This window comes from Mandrillus leucophaeus, unplaced genomic scaffold (genome assembly GCF_000951045.1).
Source record: "Mandrillus leucophaeus isolate KB7577 unplaced genomic scaffold, Mleu.le_1.0 Scaffold424, whole genome shotgun sequence".
NCBI classification, from domain to species: Eukaryota; Metazoa; Chordata; class Mammalia; order Primates; family Cercopithecidae; genus Mandrillus; species Mandrillus leucophaeus.
The window spans coordinates 690,756-709,173 of NW_012104521.1; the positions used below are offsets into that span (position 1 = coordinate 690,756).

The window sequence follows — 18,418 nt, forward strand, 5'->3', positions numbered from 1 at the left end:
GATGAAAAGAAGAACACAGTTGGCAGGCAACTGTAGTAATTCAGATGAGAGTTTATAAAGCTTCCAAACATATTAAATATTTTATTATAAACTTAAGAGTCTAAATCTATGCTGATATTGAAGGCAATGACCACACATTCTTAATTCTTATACAAGGCATGAGATTCTTTTTTCTTTTCTTTTTTTTTTTTTTTTTGAAATAGGGTCTTGTTCTGTCACCCAAGCTGGAGTGCAGTGGCAGCATCGCTGCTCACTGCAACCTCCGCCTTCCAGGTTCAAGCGATTCTTGTGCCTCAGCCTCCCAAATAGCTGGGACTACAAGCACCTGCCACAATGCTGGCTAGTTTTTGTATTTTTAGTAGATGGGTTTCGCCATGTTGGCCTTGCTGGTTGCAAGCTCCTGACCTCAAGTGATGCACCTGCCTCGGCCTCCCAAAGTGCTGAGATTACAGGCGTGAGCCACCGTGCCTGACCGGCATGAGATTCTTTTTTTTTAATTTTTGAGATGGAGTTTCCATCTGTCACCCTGGCTGGAATGCAGTGATGCGATCTCTGCTCACTGCCACCTCTGCCTCCCAGGTTCAAGGGATTCTCTTGCCTCAGCCTCCTGAGTAGCTGGGATTACAGGCACTTGCTACCACACCCAGCTAATTTTTGTATTTTTAGTAGAGATGGGGTTTCACCACGTTGATCAGGCTGGTCTCTAACTCCTGATCTCAGGTGATCCACCAACCTCGGCCTCCCAAAGTGCTGAGACTCAGGTAAGAGCCACCATGCCTGGCTATGAGATTCTTCTGCAAGAGTGTCTGCCCCGCACATGGCACTTTCCCATGGAAGCTACCCACGCCCAAACTTTGCATCAGCTCAACTGTTTTGGACAAAGTGACCTCGTCGTTTCCCTCCTTCCAGCCTTGCATTGATTGACTAGAGAGGGAATTGGACTCAAGCACAGTCAGCCATGGCATGCTAGTCCTTCAGGAGTAGGCCAGGGAAAAAAGGCTCCATCTAAATATTTCTGTGCTGATTCAACCAGATTCTTCTCAGGGATTTAACTGAGAAGAATAAAAAGAAAACTAATTGATAACAGTAAGAGAAGGGGTCAGACAGGAGCAGATATGTTAACAGTGGAATGTTAGAGTAAGAAAAATTCTTGAAGTCCTGCTTCTCAGGTCCCTAGGGAAGTTTAAAACTCTGAATGGCCTTCTAGTTTCTGGCTCTGTGAGGCAGATTCTAAGTGATTCCTGCTTTCCCTGAGTTCCATGTATGCGTTAACTTGTATTGCTATCCCTCCTCATGTTACACTACTTGGGGCAAACTGAATACATCTCTATTCCTTACATGTAAAGAGCCTAACAGAAATTATAACCACTTGTGTTAACAGTCTTCTTGCATTTGTAATCATCAATCAATGATTTTAGGCTATTACACATTGGGAAAGATTTTCACTGTCTACATCACTAATGTGTAGTGGAGAAGAACATGGAATTTGAAGCTAGCCTACCTGAGTTCAAATACTAGTTGTGTGATCTTGGGCAAGGAATTTAACTTGTCTTTCTGTTTCCATATCTGTTTTTCTTTTCTTTTCTTTTTTTTTTTTTTAAAGAGATAACATACTACTTAGAGTTGTTGAGAAGATTAAATGAGTGAATACTAAAATCTCTCAGACAGTGCCTGGTGCATAATAAAGACTCAGGAGGCATCATCATCCAATGATGAAACAAGCCATTATTTCTAGATGATAAAAAATTCTCTGGGTGACTACTATCATGAGTTGGTTAACTGCTATTAGTTAGGGCAGTGGTATTTTTTTTTAAAAAAATTACTTAGATTCCTTCAAAATAGGTAATTCCCATACCCTATTGGCATATTTCATAAAGGTCTCATTACACTTTTTTTTTTTTTTTTTTGGTGACAGCTGACCATTTAGTAGAAATGAGTGTTTACACAGTTGTGTAACAACTAGAAATGGCTATGTTTTCTTTCTCCCGAACCCCAAGCCTATTCCTTTAGGCATGCAGGTAATTGTCCCCCGCCACCTCCCATTTCTCCTCATTCCACCCGGAAACCGGAAACCCTGACTAAGGAACGAAGAAGTCCTACAAAGAGGAGGTCTCAAGTACCAATCTGCAGCCATTTGATATGGCAGATAGGTCTGATGCTAAAAACAGTTTATGTCTAGCAGAGCCCAATTCCACAGGAATCCAAGCTCCAAGGCTGGGAGGCAGCAGGTGCTGGGGACAAGCTCACTGCTGAGAGTTGGTCTGGAGGACTCACTGGAGGGTCTCATGGCGGTGCTGACCCTGGACCGCATTGTCGTAGATGATGTTCACGATGGTGCAGAGGGGCTTCTGCTGCGGCTATGTCACCGGACAAGCAACCAGCCCTCCCGCCGCACAAAGCAGCAGCAGCAGCAGCCTCAGCACAGCCCAGGAATGAGTGTGCTTCCCGGGGAGTGGCTTGCGGAGGCAAGAGTCAGACTTAGATTTCGGTGCCTGATTTGTTTCCCTCTTAGGTTTCATCTCCTGTTCCCGCTTGGCTGCTTTGAGGGCATCATACTCGTTTCTCCCGCGCTCCTTCTCTTCCGCGTTCTCCCGCTTCCGCGTTTCCCTCTCCTGAGCTTCCTTAGCTGCCTGCTTGGCCTCAGCTTCTCCTCTGCCTCTCCTTCTACTTCCGGCCCCGCTGCCTCTCCCACTCCTGGTCTGCCTGCACGGCCTTTCTGTGCTGTGTGTGACGCCTTGTTTGCACACTGCTTCCACGGCTTCTCCCACCCAAGCAGTCGCCTTCCACCTTGGCCAGGCCGGGATCCAGAGGTTATCCTTCAGGTCCAGCCACTTCAGGTTCTGGAGCTGAGCGAAGCTGACAGGCAAGGTGAGCAGCCTGTTGTTGAGGAGAGCGAGGTCCTGGAGGTTGACCAAATGACCAGAGTCCGCTGGCAGCTGCTGCGGATTGTTCTTTCTGAGGTCTAGCTTCGCCATGTGTGTGAGGCCACAGAAATCTGACGGTAGAATAGTCAGTTTATTACAAGACAGATGCAGTGTGGTGGTCTTTGGAGGGGCAGCCAGTTCCTTGACCGGGACTTCATTCAGGTCCGGTTCGTTGCCGTCTAGCTGGTGGCGGAGGTTCCCGCCTTCGCTACCTGCTTTGGTCATGGTGAAGCTGGCTGAGCTGACCTGGCTCCGGGGTTCCGACCGGCAAGGGAAAGGAGCTGAAATGCCGCTGGTCAGTTCAGCGGGGCCCCCACGCAACCCACCACGCCTGAGCCCTCCGTGCCTACACCTTGTTAATTGCAGAGAAACAGATATCTAGGGAAAGGAGAAACAGGCAGTCATAGCTGTAGAGTGCCTGCTCTATACAGGAAGGAAATTGTGTTTGGTACTGGGGAAGGTGATACTATTGCAGAAAAACCAAGTTCTCGACACACGACCGGGAAAATTTAGGCACACAGACACATTGTAGGGTTTATTGGGTGAAAAGAAAAAAAAGGAAAGAGGAATTCTCCGCAAAGTGAGAAAGAGTCTTGATAGCAGGTTTCCCGCCTCACAGACTGAATCCCAAGGCACCATGCAGGAACTGAGGAGGCCGGGCTCCTCCACCTGCAAACGGCCTGAACTTCGCGAGGCTCCACCCTGTCCTCCCAGGGTGTAGGTGGACATTATGCAGAGAGAATCAGTCGAGAAAGGACGGGCTTCATCTGGAACCAGCAGTCTGGTTTTAGGCTTGAAGGCAGGCAGGGTTTCCCCAAGGACCCTTGTCTGTCTGCTGTCCCTATCAATACCGACATCCAAAAAACTCAGAACTTACTCACAAATAGAATCTGAACTCCATGAGGACTTAGAAGACTGTTTTAGTGGTGGAGGAACCTATGTTTGTGTTTTTAAAGCATATACCAGCACCTGGAATATAGTAGACAATACATATTTTTTGAATTAATGAATGTTGAATAAATGAAAAATAAGCACAATGAACAAAAAGGCAGAGATTTCAAAGCTAGAAGAGAAGTATAAATAAAGGGCTATGGAAACATAAAAGAATGGATGATAAATTCTGACCACATTGGAATATGTGTATATAGAGAGAAGATTAAATATTTGAATTGGATCTTAAAGAAGAGTAGAGCTTTGACAAATGGTGCAGTGGGGTGGGACTTAAAGGGAGAGCTTTTCTACCAGAGGGAATTCCAAAGAATTAGAGATGTGAACATGCATATTTAGTCTGGGAAACAAAATAGATTGGGGGAATTAGAATTGAGAAGAGGTGGAGGACAAGAGTGGTTGAAAGGCAGTGGCAGGAGGTGTGCCTGAAAAGACTGGAACAAGAATGTAAAATGACCTCCTGTCCCATACTTCAGACTTTATTCTACAGACATGAAGTTAAAAAATAAAAAAAGTTTCTTTTCTTTCCTTTTTTTCTTTCTTTCTTTTTTTTTTCCCTGAGACAGAATCATGCTCTGTCGCCAAGGCTGGAGTACAGGGCCGGAGTGCAGTGGCACGATCTGGGATCACTGCACCCTCCATCTCTCGGTAGCTGGGATTATGGGCTCGCACTACCACGCCCAACTAATTTTTGTATTTTTCATAGAGACAGGGTTTCACCATGTAGGCCAGGCTGGTCTCAAACTCTTGACCTCAAGTGATCCACCCACCTTGGCCTCCCAAAGTGCTGGGATTACCGGCATGAGCCGCCGTGCCTGGCCCTAAAGTAGTTTCTTTTGAATTATATACGTATATACTCATACTATGTAAGCAATGCCAAATAGTCTTTAGTACAATGTAGACCTAATGAACTGTGAGATTTTAAAAAGTAATTTTCATGACAGTGTGGACAGAGATTAGAGTAGGGAGAGAGACTAGATTTGGAGGGGGATGAGTGGGTTATTGTACTAATTCTTTTTTTTTGTTTGTTTTTTCGAGATGGAGTCTCACTCTGTCACCCAGGCTGGAGTGCAGTGGCGTGATCTCAGCTCACTGCAACCTCCGCCTCCGGAGTTCAAGGATTCTCCTGCCTCAGCCTCCCAAGTAGCTGGGATTACAGGTGCCTGCCGCCACACCTGGCTCATTTTTGTATTTTTAGTAGAAATGGGGTTTCACTATGTTGTCTAGGCTGGTCTGGAACTCCTGACCTCAATTCCGCCCGCCTCAGCCTCCCAAAGTGCTGGGATTACAGGCTTGAGCCTCTGTGTCCAGCCTGTACTAATTATTATGAGAGGAAAAATGTTTTTAGGATTTCTGGAATTTGAACAAATACATTTTGACTCCAGCAATCATTATAGAATCCTGCTATGGCTTCTACAATTAACAGGGCTTTGAGTTCCTTTTCTTCACTAAAGTCAACTCAAGAAACATTTATTAAGGCTAGGCACGGTGGCCCATCCTGGGCGAGAGAGTGAGACTCTGTCTCAAAAAAACAAAAACAAGACAATACAAAATATAACTAGAAAGAAATATTTATTAGAATCCTATTATGCATTGTATACCGTGGGGAATGCAAAGCAATAGAGAGCAAGAAGCTCCAGTCTGCCAGGAGACATGTATCAGGCTCAGTCATGAAGAATGAGAGAGCAAATGTTTAGATCTCTGACGATTTGATTGGAGAAAAAAAAAAATGGTATTTTGGTGCAGTTTCTTTTTTGTTGTTTCCTTTCTTCCTTTCCTTTCTTCCCTCCCTCCCTCCCTCCCTTCCTTCCTCCTTTCTTTTTCTTTTTCCTTCCTTTTCTTTTCCTTCCTTTTTGCCTTCCCTTCCCTTCCCCTCCCCTCCCCTTCCTTTCCCTTCCTTTTCTTTCTTCTTTCTTGATGGAGCCTTGCTCTGTTGCCTAGGCTGGAGTGCAGTGGTACGATGTTGGCTCACTGCAACCTCCACCTCCTGGGTTCAAGTGATTCGCCTGCCTCAGCCTCCCAAGTAGCTGGGATTACAGGCACATACCACCATGCCCAGCTATTTTTCTGTACTTTTGGTAGAGATAGGGTTTCACCATTTAGCCCAGGCTGGTCTCAAACTCCTGAGCTAAAGCAATCCACCTGCCTCGGCCTCCCAAAGTGTTGGGATTATAGGCGTGAGCCACTCCGCCCAGCCTCTAAGAATATCTTTTTATTCTTCAGAACTCTGTGGAGCTCTTGGGTGTCCAAACCCAATGAGTGTGCTCTGAATCTGGGACAATTCACTCTCTGCCTTTGTGTTAATTCTGATCCTTGCTGTCTGGGGAATGGTGGCAATTGCCTTCTTGCTCTCAAGGACAGGCAGGGTTCTATGAAGGCAATGTAGGAGGGTAAACATGTAGCAAAGCTGGGGGTGTAGGGTTCCTGGTCACCACAGCCACTATACTTGCAAATGAAGTGAACCCATTCATTTATTTTGAAAACAGTTGGTTTTGAGGTAATGTGTTGTTAATAACTAATGCTATATAATTGTTTTAGAAAAGAAACATTTTGGCCAGGTGCAGTGGCTCATGCCTATAATCCCAGCACTTTAAGAGGCAAGGCAGGTGGATTACCTGAGGTCAGGAGATTGAGACCAGGCTGGCCAACATGGTGAAAACCCATCTCTATAAAAATACAAAAAGTAGCTGGGCTTGGTGGCGATGCCTGTAATCCCAGCTACTCAGGAGGCTGAGGCACGAGAATTACTTGAACCCAGGAGGTAGAAGTTTGAGTGAGCCGAGATCATGCTGCTGCACTCCAGCCTGGGCAACAGAGGAAGACTCCATCTCAAAAAACAAAAACAAAAAAGAATTATTTAAAAATTGCCACAGGTGTAATCAACGTACTTAACTAAAAATTATCCATTTAGTCAATGTACTTAATGGGACTACTGAGGTAAAAAACAAAGTTTGGGGCTGGGCGCGGTGGCTCATGCCTGTAATCCCAGCACTTTGGGAGGCCAAGGCAGGCAGATCACCTGAGGTCAGGAGTTTGAGACTAGCCTGACCAACATGGAGAAACCCCATCTCTACTAAAAATACAAAGTTAGTTGGGCGTGGTAGCACATGCCTGTAATCTCAGCTACTCAGGAGGCTGAGGCGGGAGAATTGCTTGAACCCAGGAGGTGGAGGTTGCAGTGAACCGAGATTGCACCATTGCACTCCAGTCTGGGCAGCAAGAGCAAAACTCTGTCTCAAAAAAAAAAAGAAAAAAAAAAAAGTTTGGAATAAGATTGGATTTGTGGATAAGGCAGGCTGAAATGAGTCTGAGAACTGTGAAGAGGTGAAGGTTAGAGCCAAGGATCTGAAATAGTTGGGGGTTCTTGCTGATCACAGTGAAGGCTGTTGCTGGCTACAGCTTTTAAAGTGAGTTGCCCAAATCTGTAGACGATCCTTCTACAGAGAGTAAGGGGTGAGTATCTACATATCTGTTTTGGCCTGCCTAGACTGAAGGCCTATAGGAACACTCTGCGTGTGTTCAATCTAGGCAGGCCAAAGCAGATATAGAGATACTCACTCCATACTCATTTCCCCACCACCACTGGCTGGAGCTTCACCTGGCCAAAAAACTTTCTTGATTTTAGCAGTAGGCAGAGCCATGAGGGAGATACGCACGTATATATGTGTGTGTATGGGGTTGAGTAGGAAGCTGTAGAACAGGTGGAGGGGAGGGGCAAGCACAAAACTGGTTCCTTTGTTAGCTTCAGGATCCTCTAAGTATATTATTTCCTAGGGACCATCCTATTCCTTTATCTATCCATCCATCCATTATTCTCCATCATCCACTCACCAATCCATCCAATGGATATACCAGCAATTTTTTTGAGTCCCTACTATGTGCTAAGCATTGTCCTAGGCTTGGAGCTACAGTAGTGAATACAATAAAGTCCCTGCTTTCATAAAGTTTACACTTTAGTAGAGAGACAGAAGTACATAGTATTTCATCTGCTAATAAAAGCTTTGAAGAAAAAGCGATATAAGGAAAAAGAGACTGAAGATAGTGGTAGGGCTACTTTACATGAGGTGGTCAGCAACGTTCTTCCAGGGAATGTGACATTTGAACTTGAAGAAGGTAAGGTGTGAACTTTGTGGGTTTTGGAGGAAAGTGCTCCAGTCAAGGATTTAAAAAAACACAAAAAAAGAGGAGGATGGCTGGAGCAGAGTGAGCCAGAGGACAGAGATTAGTGATGAAGTCAGGAAGTGGGAATAGTTGTTTTTCTTTACTTTTTTAAAATTTGGATGATGACTCAAAGAAATACTTTTTTATACTATAACCACATACATATTCTTAAAACTGAAAGAAAACTTTTGTGAAACATTTACTATTTTTATTTGCTATGCATTCTAATGTTTTTATTTTATTCATTCAATATTAAATATTCAATTCAATTTGATTTTATTTTTAAGAAGATACTGAATGAGACACACTAAATTAATTTCATGACCCGTGAATGAGCCATGATTCACAATTTGGAAAATTCTGATGAGGCTTTGTTGATTGATAAGGTTTGGATTTTATTGAAAATATAAAAGGAATTATTAGAGCTTTTTAAGCATATGATTTTAAAAGAATTATTTCAGCAGTTGTATGGATAACAGACCTTGGGTGGGTGGGTGAGGGGCAAAGGTGGAAGCTGGGAGATGCGTCCGTTCAGTTCTTTCTGTAACTTTACTTATCACCGTTAGTATTCATCAAACATCTTTTATCACATGTGTTAAGGATAGGAAAATAACAACTAGCTTTTATATGGAAGTTTTATAGTTTTCTTAAAGTGGATTAACACATGCAAAACTTGACAGAATTGGTGCTCAGTAAACTTGAATTTTCTCTATCCTCAAGCCTTAATGGAATCTTCTCTTTGGCTGAACAAGGTTGATTGAACAGAGTTCAGTTTCTCTGCAAATCTCATTTTGTTGTTCAATCTTGGTTGGCCTCAGGCTGTGTTCCTTTGATGCCACACTTATCTTCTTGTATCTGCACCTGCACAGCCAATGTCGTCTGACTCAGATGGCATCTCCGTGGTGGGTCAGGGCTTTCTGTCCTTGATAAAATGGCTCGAGGCACATGATAATTTTGTTATTGTTGTTGATAGCAGAGAAACCCTTAATTGTGTACATCTTGCTCCTGAATACATGTAGTTAATGAATGTGAAAACTGCTTTTTTAAGGAGAGAAGTTTCTTTGGCAAAGAAGAGATAACAGGGAAATCTCCTATGGAACTCTTTTAACCCAGAGGGTGCTTGATATTTTCTGTTTCTTTCTCATGATGTACCTTTTCCTCTTTCTTCACTCTGCTTTGCTTTCCTGAGAGGCTGACTTTTATGAACTTTCCCAAAGGCTCCCTTCCCCTCTGGTTTCAAGTTGGGTTTGGCCAGTGGAAGACATCTGTGAAGATCTGATAATGAGAGGGGAATGGGTTTTGGGTATTTACTGCTCCAGCTTCCTTTTTTTTGAGTTGCCACTCATTAATTTTGTCTCTCTGATAAAGGTCACAACTTCTTTCTTTCTTTCTTTTTGAATTTTTAGTAGAGACGTGGTTTCACCATGTTGGCCAGGCTGGTCTCGAACTCCTGACCTCAGGTGGTCTGATGGCTTTGGCCTCACAAAGTGCTGGGATTACAGACGTGAGCTACCGCGCCTGGCCCAAAGTTCACAACTTCTTTTTTTCTGAGAAGGAGTCTTGCTCTGTTGCTTAGGCTAGAGTGCAGTGGCGCAATCTCAGCTCACTGCAACCTCCACCTCCCAGGTTCAAGCAATTCTCCTGCCTCAGCCTCCAGAGTAGCTGGGATCACAGGTGCCCACCACCATGCCCAGCTAATTTTTTGTATTTTTAGTAGAGATGGGGTTTCACCATGTTGGCCAGGTTGGGCTCGGACTCCTGACCTCAGGTGATCTGCCCTCCTTGGCCTCCCAGAGTGCTGGGAATACAGACGTGAGCCACTGTGCTGGGCCAGATCACAACTTCTGAGGGGGCAGCCCTCTGTGACAACTACAGTTTTCTCAGTGGATTCTAGTAACTCTCTCTGACCTTTCAGACCAAGGCATGGTAATGGCTCCTAGTTGTTCTTGGTTCCAGGGAGCTGCACCAGCCTTTGTTTCTCTTAACACTGCCTACTCCTTTGTAAAAAAATGTTTTATTAAACTCTCCTCAGTTGTTCCATTTGGTACCTGCTAGTCCCATGACTGGATACACAGAGGTTCCTCTACAGGGAGAGCTGGATGGGAAAGTATACAACTTTTTTACTGAAAATACTTAAAGCTGTTTAAATATCAGAAAAAAGTTTGTCTTAAAGTAGCGGAAAAGGGGATTCTCAAATTAGTCTATCCGTTTGTCTATGGCCATCAACACATGAATACTCATGGTCTATATGCACCTCTTCTAAGCAGAACTGGTAGAATTATTTTGAAGAGAGAGTGTTTATAGTAAGCCTTAAATGTCTGTGTGTATATCCACAACTAGGAAGAAGTTCCTTATACAATTATTTCAATTGGCAAAAGTAGTAGTGGGATGTGATTGAATAAGAGACTTCTAGTTATGAGACACATTGAATACTAATTCACTGAGAATCACAGATATTCAGTGAGAAAGATTACTGGTTACAGGCAGCATGCAATCATATTTAGAGCATAGATTTTGGAGTTCCTGGGTTCAAATCCTGCCTCTGGTATTTATTAGTTGGGAGACATTAGGCAACTTGGTATCTCTGTGCTTCAGTGTCCCTGTCTTTTTTTTTTTTTTTTTTTTTTTTTTTGAGACAGAGTCTCACTGTGTGGCCCAGGCTGGAGTGCAGTGGCGCGATCTCGGCTCACTGCAAGCTCCACCTCCCGGGTTCACGCCATTCCCTCGCCTCAGCCTCTGAGTAGCTGGGACTACAGGCGCCCGCCACCATGCCTGGCTAGTTTTTTGTATTTTTAGTAGAGACGGGGTTTCACCATGTTAGCCAGGATAGTCTCGATCGCCTGACCTCGTGATCCACCCGCCTCGGCCTCCCAAAGTGCTGGGATTACAGGCTTGAGCCACCGCGCCCGGCCAAGTGTCCCTGTCTTAAAAGAAGAAAAATAGAAGTGTCTAACATAGTATAGTTATAAGAAATAAATGAGTTAATTCATCTAAGGCCCTTAAGATATTGTCTGTTGCTAAGTATTTAATTACACTATTTGTATTATCCTGAAAGTAGACAGGAAGTTTCTGGGACAGAGACTGATTATTATTATTTAGAGCAATAATTTTATTTGTTATTTACCACCCCCCCAACTTTCCCCCTACTGTGATGATAAAAAAGCCAGATGGACAGGCTTACACATGGGCGTGTTTGGGGTTTACCGTAGGAGAGAAGCCCTAGAAATATGAATCTTGGAATTTATAAAGGAAAGAGATGTCCCTTCATTATTTGAGAAAGGGAGAGATACTTTTGCTCCTTACAATAAAGAAGTTCTCTTTGGGAATAGAAGGGTAAAGAGCATAGATTTTTATCTTTTAAAATGTAAGTACCCGTCTCCAAGGGAAGATAAGACAAATGTCTTTAGGTTTACAGCTCCTGGAATGTCATTATGTCTTTGGGTCTCATCTTTTCCTAGAAGTGTAAGCACGTACCTCTGGGGAGGTAAATCTTTTATTATCTATTCAGTAATCTTTTGGGTTTAAGGCTGTTCTTTAACCTAAGTCCCAGTAAATTTTTCTAGAAAACTCTGTGGAGAAAAATTTATTTCTGACACCAGACACATAGCAGCCCTATATAAATGTTAGTTATCAGGATCTTGTGAATGAACAGAAGGCATGAAAACTGGAAATTGCAGGTAACTTTTGAGGTTTATTTCTATCTGGAAGTTGTTTGATAAACTTGCTGGCTTTCTCCGTACTACATTAGTGCTGTCTCTTTTCTTTTTTTTTTTTTTGAGATGGATTTTAGGCTGGATGAGGTGGTTCATGCCTGTAATACTAACACTTTCGGAGGCCGTGGCAAGCAAATCACTTGAGGTCAGGAGTTTGAGACCAGCCTAGCCACATGGTGAAATCCCATCTCTACTAAAAATACAACAAGTGATCAGGCATGGTGGTGCGTGCCTGTAATCCCAGACACTCGGGAGTCTGAGGCAGGAGAATCACTTGAACCTAGGAGACAGAGGTTGCAGTGAGCCAAGATTGTACCACTTCACTCCAGCTTGAGAGACAGAGCGAGACTCCATCTAAAATAAATAAAATAAAATAAAATAAAATATTTTAATGATGAATCCACTTATGGAGATGTGGCAGGGTTAAAGGTATCAATAAAGCACCCAGAGACCAGCTGTTTCCACCCCAAGGCCTGACAAAGCAAGAGATGGAAAGTTACCAGAGTCCAGAGAGGCTGAAGCCTTGGAGAAGGGTGTCTAGAAGAAGCTGTAGTGATGGGGGACATGACTAGTCCCAGAATTCTGCTGAAATGGGACAATGGGAAGGAACAAGGAAGAAATTCCCTGATTTCACTCAACACACACCCTCCAATCTTTGTTCATGCCTCTTATTTTACCTGACCAGAAGCCATAAGGCAAAGAAGCTCACCATCTGACATCATTCTGATCAATAAGATGTAGGGAGAAGTCTGTTGTAGGCATTTCTGGGAAATTTTGGCTTTCCTGTTGAAAGCTCTCAGGTATGGATGAACAGTTACCTTTATTCCTCCTTACCTTCCGTCTATGAATGAGGATGTGATGACCAGAACAGCAACTATATTGCAGTCATGAGGCAATAGGCATGGAGGCAAAGGACAACATGTCAAGTGTGTTGGAGCAGAATGATAGGAGGAGCCTGGGTCTCTAGTGGCCTTCTTAAGCAGCTGAGTCAGTGCCTGTAATCCCTGTCTTCAGAGTTCTTTTTTTTTTTTTTTTTTTTGAGATGGAGTCTTGCTCTGTTGATGGAATGCAGTGGCGCAATATCAGCTCACTGCAACCATTACCTCTACCTACTGGGTTCAAGTGATTCTCCTGCCTCAGCTGCCTGAGTAGCTGGGATTACAGGTGCCCACCACCACACTCAGCTAGTTTTTGTGTTTTTAGTAGAGATGGGGTTTCACTGTGTTGGCCAGGCTCATCTTGAACTCCCGACCTTAAGTGATTCGCCTGCCTCAGCCTCCCACAGTTCTGGGATTACAGGCGTGAGCCACCACACCTGGCCCAGATTTCTTGATTTTTAAGAAATTTTTGAGTCTATATACTTTCGGCTGGTCCAATTTGTATATAATATAGCATAGTTCTTTCATAGATGTTGTTTATATTTGGTCTGAGGAGATACAATAAAATCTCTTATTAAAAAATAGCCCAAATAGTGAGAGTAAAGGATTCTCTCAATGAAGGAAGTAAAAATATGGCATCTGGTTTCACACAGTCCCAATATTTTAAACAGTGAGATTTACATCCAAGTACCTTATTGTTACTAATTTTGTCACACTTTTTTCACTTGACATACCTGCTTGTTGTCTTCAGTTAGATTGAAGACTTCGTGCTAATGGGACCATGCTTTTCTCTGACTGCTTAACTGCTGAAGCCTCATGTAATGTCTAGCAAAGAGTTGGTGTTAAGGTCACGAATTTTCTATAATTTTTTCTTTTTGGGATCTTGCTATGCTGCCCAGGCTGGCCTCAAACTCCTGGGTAGCTCGGGAATACCTCGGCCTCTTGAGTAGCTGGGACTATAGGTGTGTACCACCATGCCCAGCTGCTATAATTTTCTTAATGAACAATTTTCTCCATCATAGTTTCTTAGAGAAAATTTCATCTTATGAGAACCGAAACATCAGGGATCCTGATTTCCCTATAAGCCGTGAATGTTTAAGGACATTTCTTTGAATGTGAATGAAGAAATGGGAGCAGCTAATTGGCAAGCTAGTTCTGGGTCACAAGATTGTCTATCTAGAAGTTGTTGTGAAGGCTGTGCTGGAATGTCCTGCTCATTTAAAATAATTATACCTGGTCGGGTGTGGTGGCTCATGCCTATAATCCCAATATGTTGGGAGGCCAGGGCGTGTGGATCACTTGAGGTCAGGAGTTCGAGACCAGCCTGGCCAGCATGGTGAAACCCCGTCTCTACTAAAAATACAAAATTAGCTGGGCATGGTGGTGCATGCCTGTAGTCCCAGCTACTCAGGAGGCTAAGACAGTAGAATCACTGGAACCCAGGAGGCAGAGGTTGCAGTGAGCTGAGATTGTGCCATTGCACTCCAGTCTGGGTGACAGAGTGAGACCTCATCTCAAAAATAAATAAATAAATAATAAATAATTATGCCCATATTCATTCATTTGTCTAGTTCTGAAAATAAATACCTTATATTCCAGTCACAAAACTAAAAGTGGCTTTACTTAAATAAGGAGGAGGATGCAAACTGGAACACAAGCAGCATTTTATTAGGGAAGAAGGTAGGTTGGGGAACCTGCTTTATTGTGCAAACGTTTTATTTTTATGAGGTGTTATTAATAGTAGTGTACGGTTAGAAGAAAATAAACACCTACAGCAACTGGAATGTTGCTCTCAGCATGAGGAAAATCACAAATATAGCTGTTTTATTTTTAACGACAGTTTACTTTTGTGACAAAAACAGCATAATTTAAATGCTGTGATTTATTTTGTCCCATGGCTTCCTTCAATTATATATTGAATTAAAATAATTATGCTAGTATTTATTGTGTTATTTTTTGAATACTGGGATATATAATTAGGTGCCTGTTAATAGATTTTTTTTTTTAATCAATAACTTGAAGAAAATGGGTTTCTAGTGTTGGCTACCATTTTATTTAAACTGATTATCTTAGATTGATTCTTAGATGTGAGCAGAATTTTGAAGGAGCCAGAGTATATTTAACATTTTGATAATTCAATTATGATAATAGTTCTCTGGTCACAAGAAGAGTATCCCTGTTCATAATCTTATTTTAACTAAGCTACCCACAAGGAGAAAACAGATTTATAATAATTTAGTCACCAAAAAACCTCTGAATTGCTGGGAAAAGGCTTAGAGTATAAACTGAAGAGAACTGATTTGACTGGCAAACTACTGTGAACTATTTTTATGCTGTGTATTTGTTTTCCAAACATTTCAAATTAGCACATTAAAAAATTGAGAATCTGTACTGAGACACTTTATATTGTGAGGGCAGATCAGGAATAGCCTATTTTTCCCCCTGTAATCTGCCTCTGCTTATATTTTTAGTTTTCCAGCACCCGAGTAAGGAAAAATACAAGTTTGCAGTATAACAATGACCATGATATTTATTACGTCGGGGGGAAGAAGTAACTATGATAAAAAGGGAGGCCAGGTATGGTGGCTCATGCCTGTAATCCCAGAACTTTTGGAGGCTGAGGTGGGTGGATCAAATGGGGTCAAGAGTTCGAGACCAGCCTGGCCAACATGGTGTCACCACATCTCTACTAAAAATACAAAATTAGCCAGGTGTGGTGGCACATGGCTATAATCCCAGCTTGGGAGGCTGAGGCAGGAGAATCTCGCTGAACCTGGGAGGTGGTGGTTGCAGTGAGCCGAGATTGTGCCATTGCACTCCTGGGCAACAAGAGTGGAAACTCCGTCTAAAAAAAAAAAAAAATGAAAAAAGGGAAAGGTCTGTAAATTTCTGGGTGTCAGTCATTAGTTGGTTATTTCTTTTATTGTCTTGAATCCCTATATGAATATAAAAGGACCTTTGTTGTGTCCAAGATACGAAGGATGAAAAGACAGGACACATTGATTTTATGAGCTGTTTTATGCCATAGTCATTCAGAATATCAAGATAATAGTTTGTTCTTGACATACACCTAATAAAGGAAAATTTAAAATCAATACCTGGGCCATGTGTGGTGGCTCACACTTGTAATCTCAGTGCTTTGGGAGGCCAAGGCAGGAGGATAACTTGAGGCTAAGAGTTCAAGACCATCCTGGCCAACACGGCAAAATCCTGTCTCTACTGAAATACGAAAATTAGCCAGGCATATTGGAACCATGCCTGTAGTCCCAGTTACTCAGGAGGCTGAGACATGAGAATTGGTTGAACCTGGGAGGTGGAGGATGCAGTGAGCTGGGATTGTGCCATTGCACTCTAGCCTGGGCAACAGAGAAAGACTCTCTCAAAAATAAATAAGTAAATAAATAAATAAATAAATAAAACAAAACAAATAACTTTTTGCAGCCTACAGTTACCTGGGTTATTATACTCAGGCACAAGGAAAAATGGCAAGCACTTCGTTTGTGTGTTTATGTGAAGTAGGTAGAGGGTGGGAAGCAGTTGAGGGTTGCATAGTTCTAATATCAATTTTTATAGCATCTCTTTAGACTATAATTGCGTTTATGGAGTTTAGCAACTCCCAGTTGGATCAGCTTAAATTTAATTTATATTAGAATTGCAGAATTCCAAAGGGAGAAGCAAATCTCTAAGGATCATAAAACTTGGATGCTAGGAAGTTAATATCTTTTATGAAATACAATGTAAAACAACCACTCTTCATAATTTGGAAAAATGTGTGCCACCTTTTCAAGTATTTCCTTATCATGTCAAGTTACTGAGTTTGTGGTCCTTTTCCTTGCATTAAAAAAAAAAAAAGTTTTTGAGGGGGCTGTTCCAAGATGGCTAAATGGGAACAGCTCCAGTCTCCAGCTCCCAGCATGAGCGACACAGAAGATGGGTGATTTCTGCATGTCTGACTGAGGTACCGGGTTCATCTCACTAGGGCGTGTTGGACACTGGGTGCAGGACAGTGGAGTGAAAGCCAAAATGGGATGAGGCATTGCCTCAGCTGGGTAGCGCAAGGGGGAAGGGAATTCCCTTTCCTAGCCAAGGGAAACCGTGACACACAACGCCTGGAAAATTGGGTCACTCCCACCCTAATACTGCACTTTACCAAGGGTCTTAGCAAACGGCACACCAGGAGATTATATCCCACACCTGGCTTGGAGGGTCCCATGCCCGTAGAGACTCCCTCACTGCTAGCACAGCAGTCTGAGATCTAACTGCAAGGCAGCAGCAAAGCTGGGGGAGGGGCACCTGCCATTGCTGAGGCTTGAGTAGGTAAAGCAGCTGGGAAGCTCGAACTGGGTGGAGCCCACCGCAGCTCAAGGAGGTCTGCTTGCCTCTGTAGACTCTACCTCTGGGGACAGGGCATAGCCAAACAAAAGGCAACAGAAACCTCTGCAGATTTAAATGTCCCTGTCTGACAGCATTGAAGAGAGTAGTGGTTCTCCCAGCACGGAGTTTGAGATCTGAGAATGGACAGACTGCCTGCTCAAGTGGGTCGCTGACCCCTGAGTAGCCTAACTAGGAGACACCCCAACTAGGGGCAGACTGACACCTCACACCTCACATGGCCGGGTACCCCTCTGAGACAAAGTTTCCAGAGGAATGATCAGGCAGCAACAATTGCTGCTCAGCAATATTCACTCTTCTACAGCTTCCACTGCTGATACCCAGGCAAACAGCATCTGGAGGGAACCTCAAGCAAACTCCAACAGACCGGCAGCTGAGGGTCCTGACTGTTAGAAGGAAAACTAACAAACAGAAAGGACATCTACACCAAAACCCCATCTGTACATCACTATCATCAAAGACCAAAGGTAGATAAACTGACAAAGATGGGGAAAAAGCAGTGCAGAAAAGCTGAAAATTCTAAAAATCAGAGCGCCTCTCCCCCTCCAAAGGAATGCAGCTCCTTGCCAGCAATGGAACAAGCTGGACAGAGAATGAATTTGACAAGTTGAGACAAGAAAGCTTCAGATGACCAAACTTCTCTGAGCTAAAGGAGAAAGTTTGAACCCATTGCAAAGAAGCTAAAAACCTTGAAAAAAGATTTGATGAATGGATAACTAGAATAACCAATGTAGAGAAGTTCTTAAAGGACCTGATAGAGCTGAAAACCATGACACAAGAACTGAGAACTACATGACAAATGCACAAGCTTCAGTAACTGACTCGATCAACTGGAAGAATGGGTATCAGTGATTGAAGATCAAATGAATGAAATGAAGCAAGAAGAGAAGTTTAGAGAAAAAAGAATAAAAATAAATGAACAAAGCCTCCAAGAAATATGGGTCTATGTGAAAAGACCAAATCTACATCTGATTGGTGTACCTGAAAGTGATGGGGAGAATGGAACCAAGTTGGAAAACACTGCAGGATATTATCCAGGAGAACTTCCCTAACCTAGAAAGGCAGGCCAACAGAGAATGCCACAAAGATAATCCTTGAGAAGAGCAACTCCAAGATACATAACTATCAGATTCACCACAGTTGAAATGAAGGAAAAAATGTTAAGGGCAGCCAGAGAGCAAGGTCAGGTTACCCACAAAGGCAAATCCATCAGACTAACAGCAGATCTCTCAGCAGGAACTCTACAAGCCAGAAGAGAGTGGGGGCCAATATTCAACATTCTTAAAGAAAATAATTTTTAACCCAGAATTTCATATCGAGCCAAACTAAGTTTCATAAGTGGAGAAATAAAATCCTTTACAGACAAGCAAATGCTGAGAGATTTTGTCACCACCAGTCCTGC

At 43.0% G+C, this 18,418-nt stretch overlaps 2 pseudogenes; one reads left to right on the forward strand and one right to left on the reverse strand.

Annotated features, from left to right (window-relative positions):
• Nucleotides 1-2,243: 2,243 nt before the first annotated feature.
• On the reverse strand, nucleotides 2,244-3,149 carry LOC105548854 (annotated as a pseudogene).
• LOC105548868 overlaps nucleotides 3,148-18,418 on the forward strand; it is a 43,281-nt pseudogene continuing 28,010 nt past the window's right edge.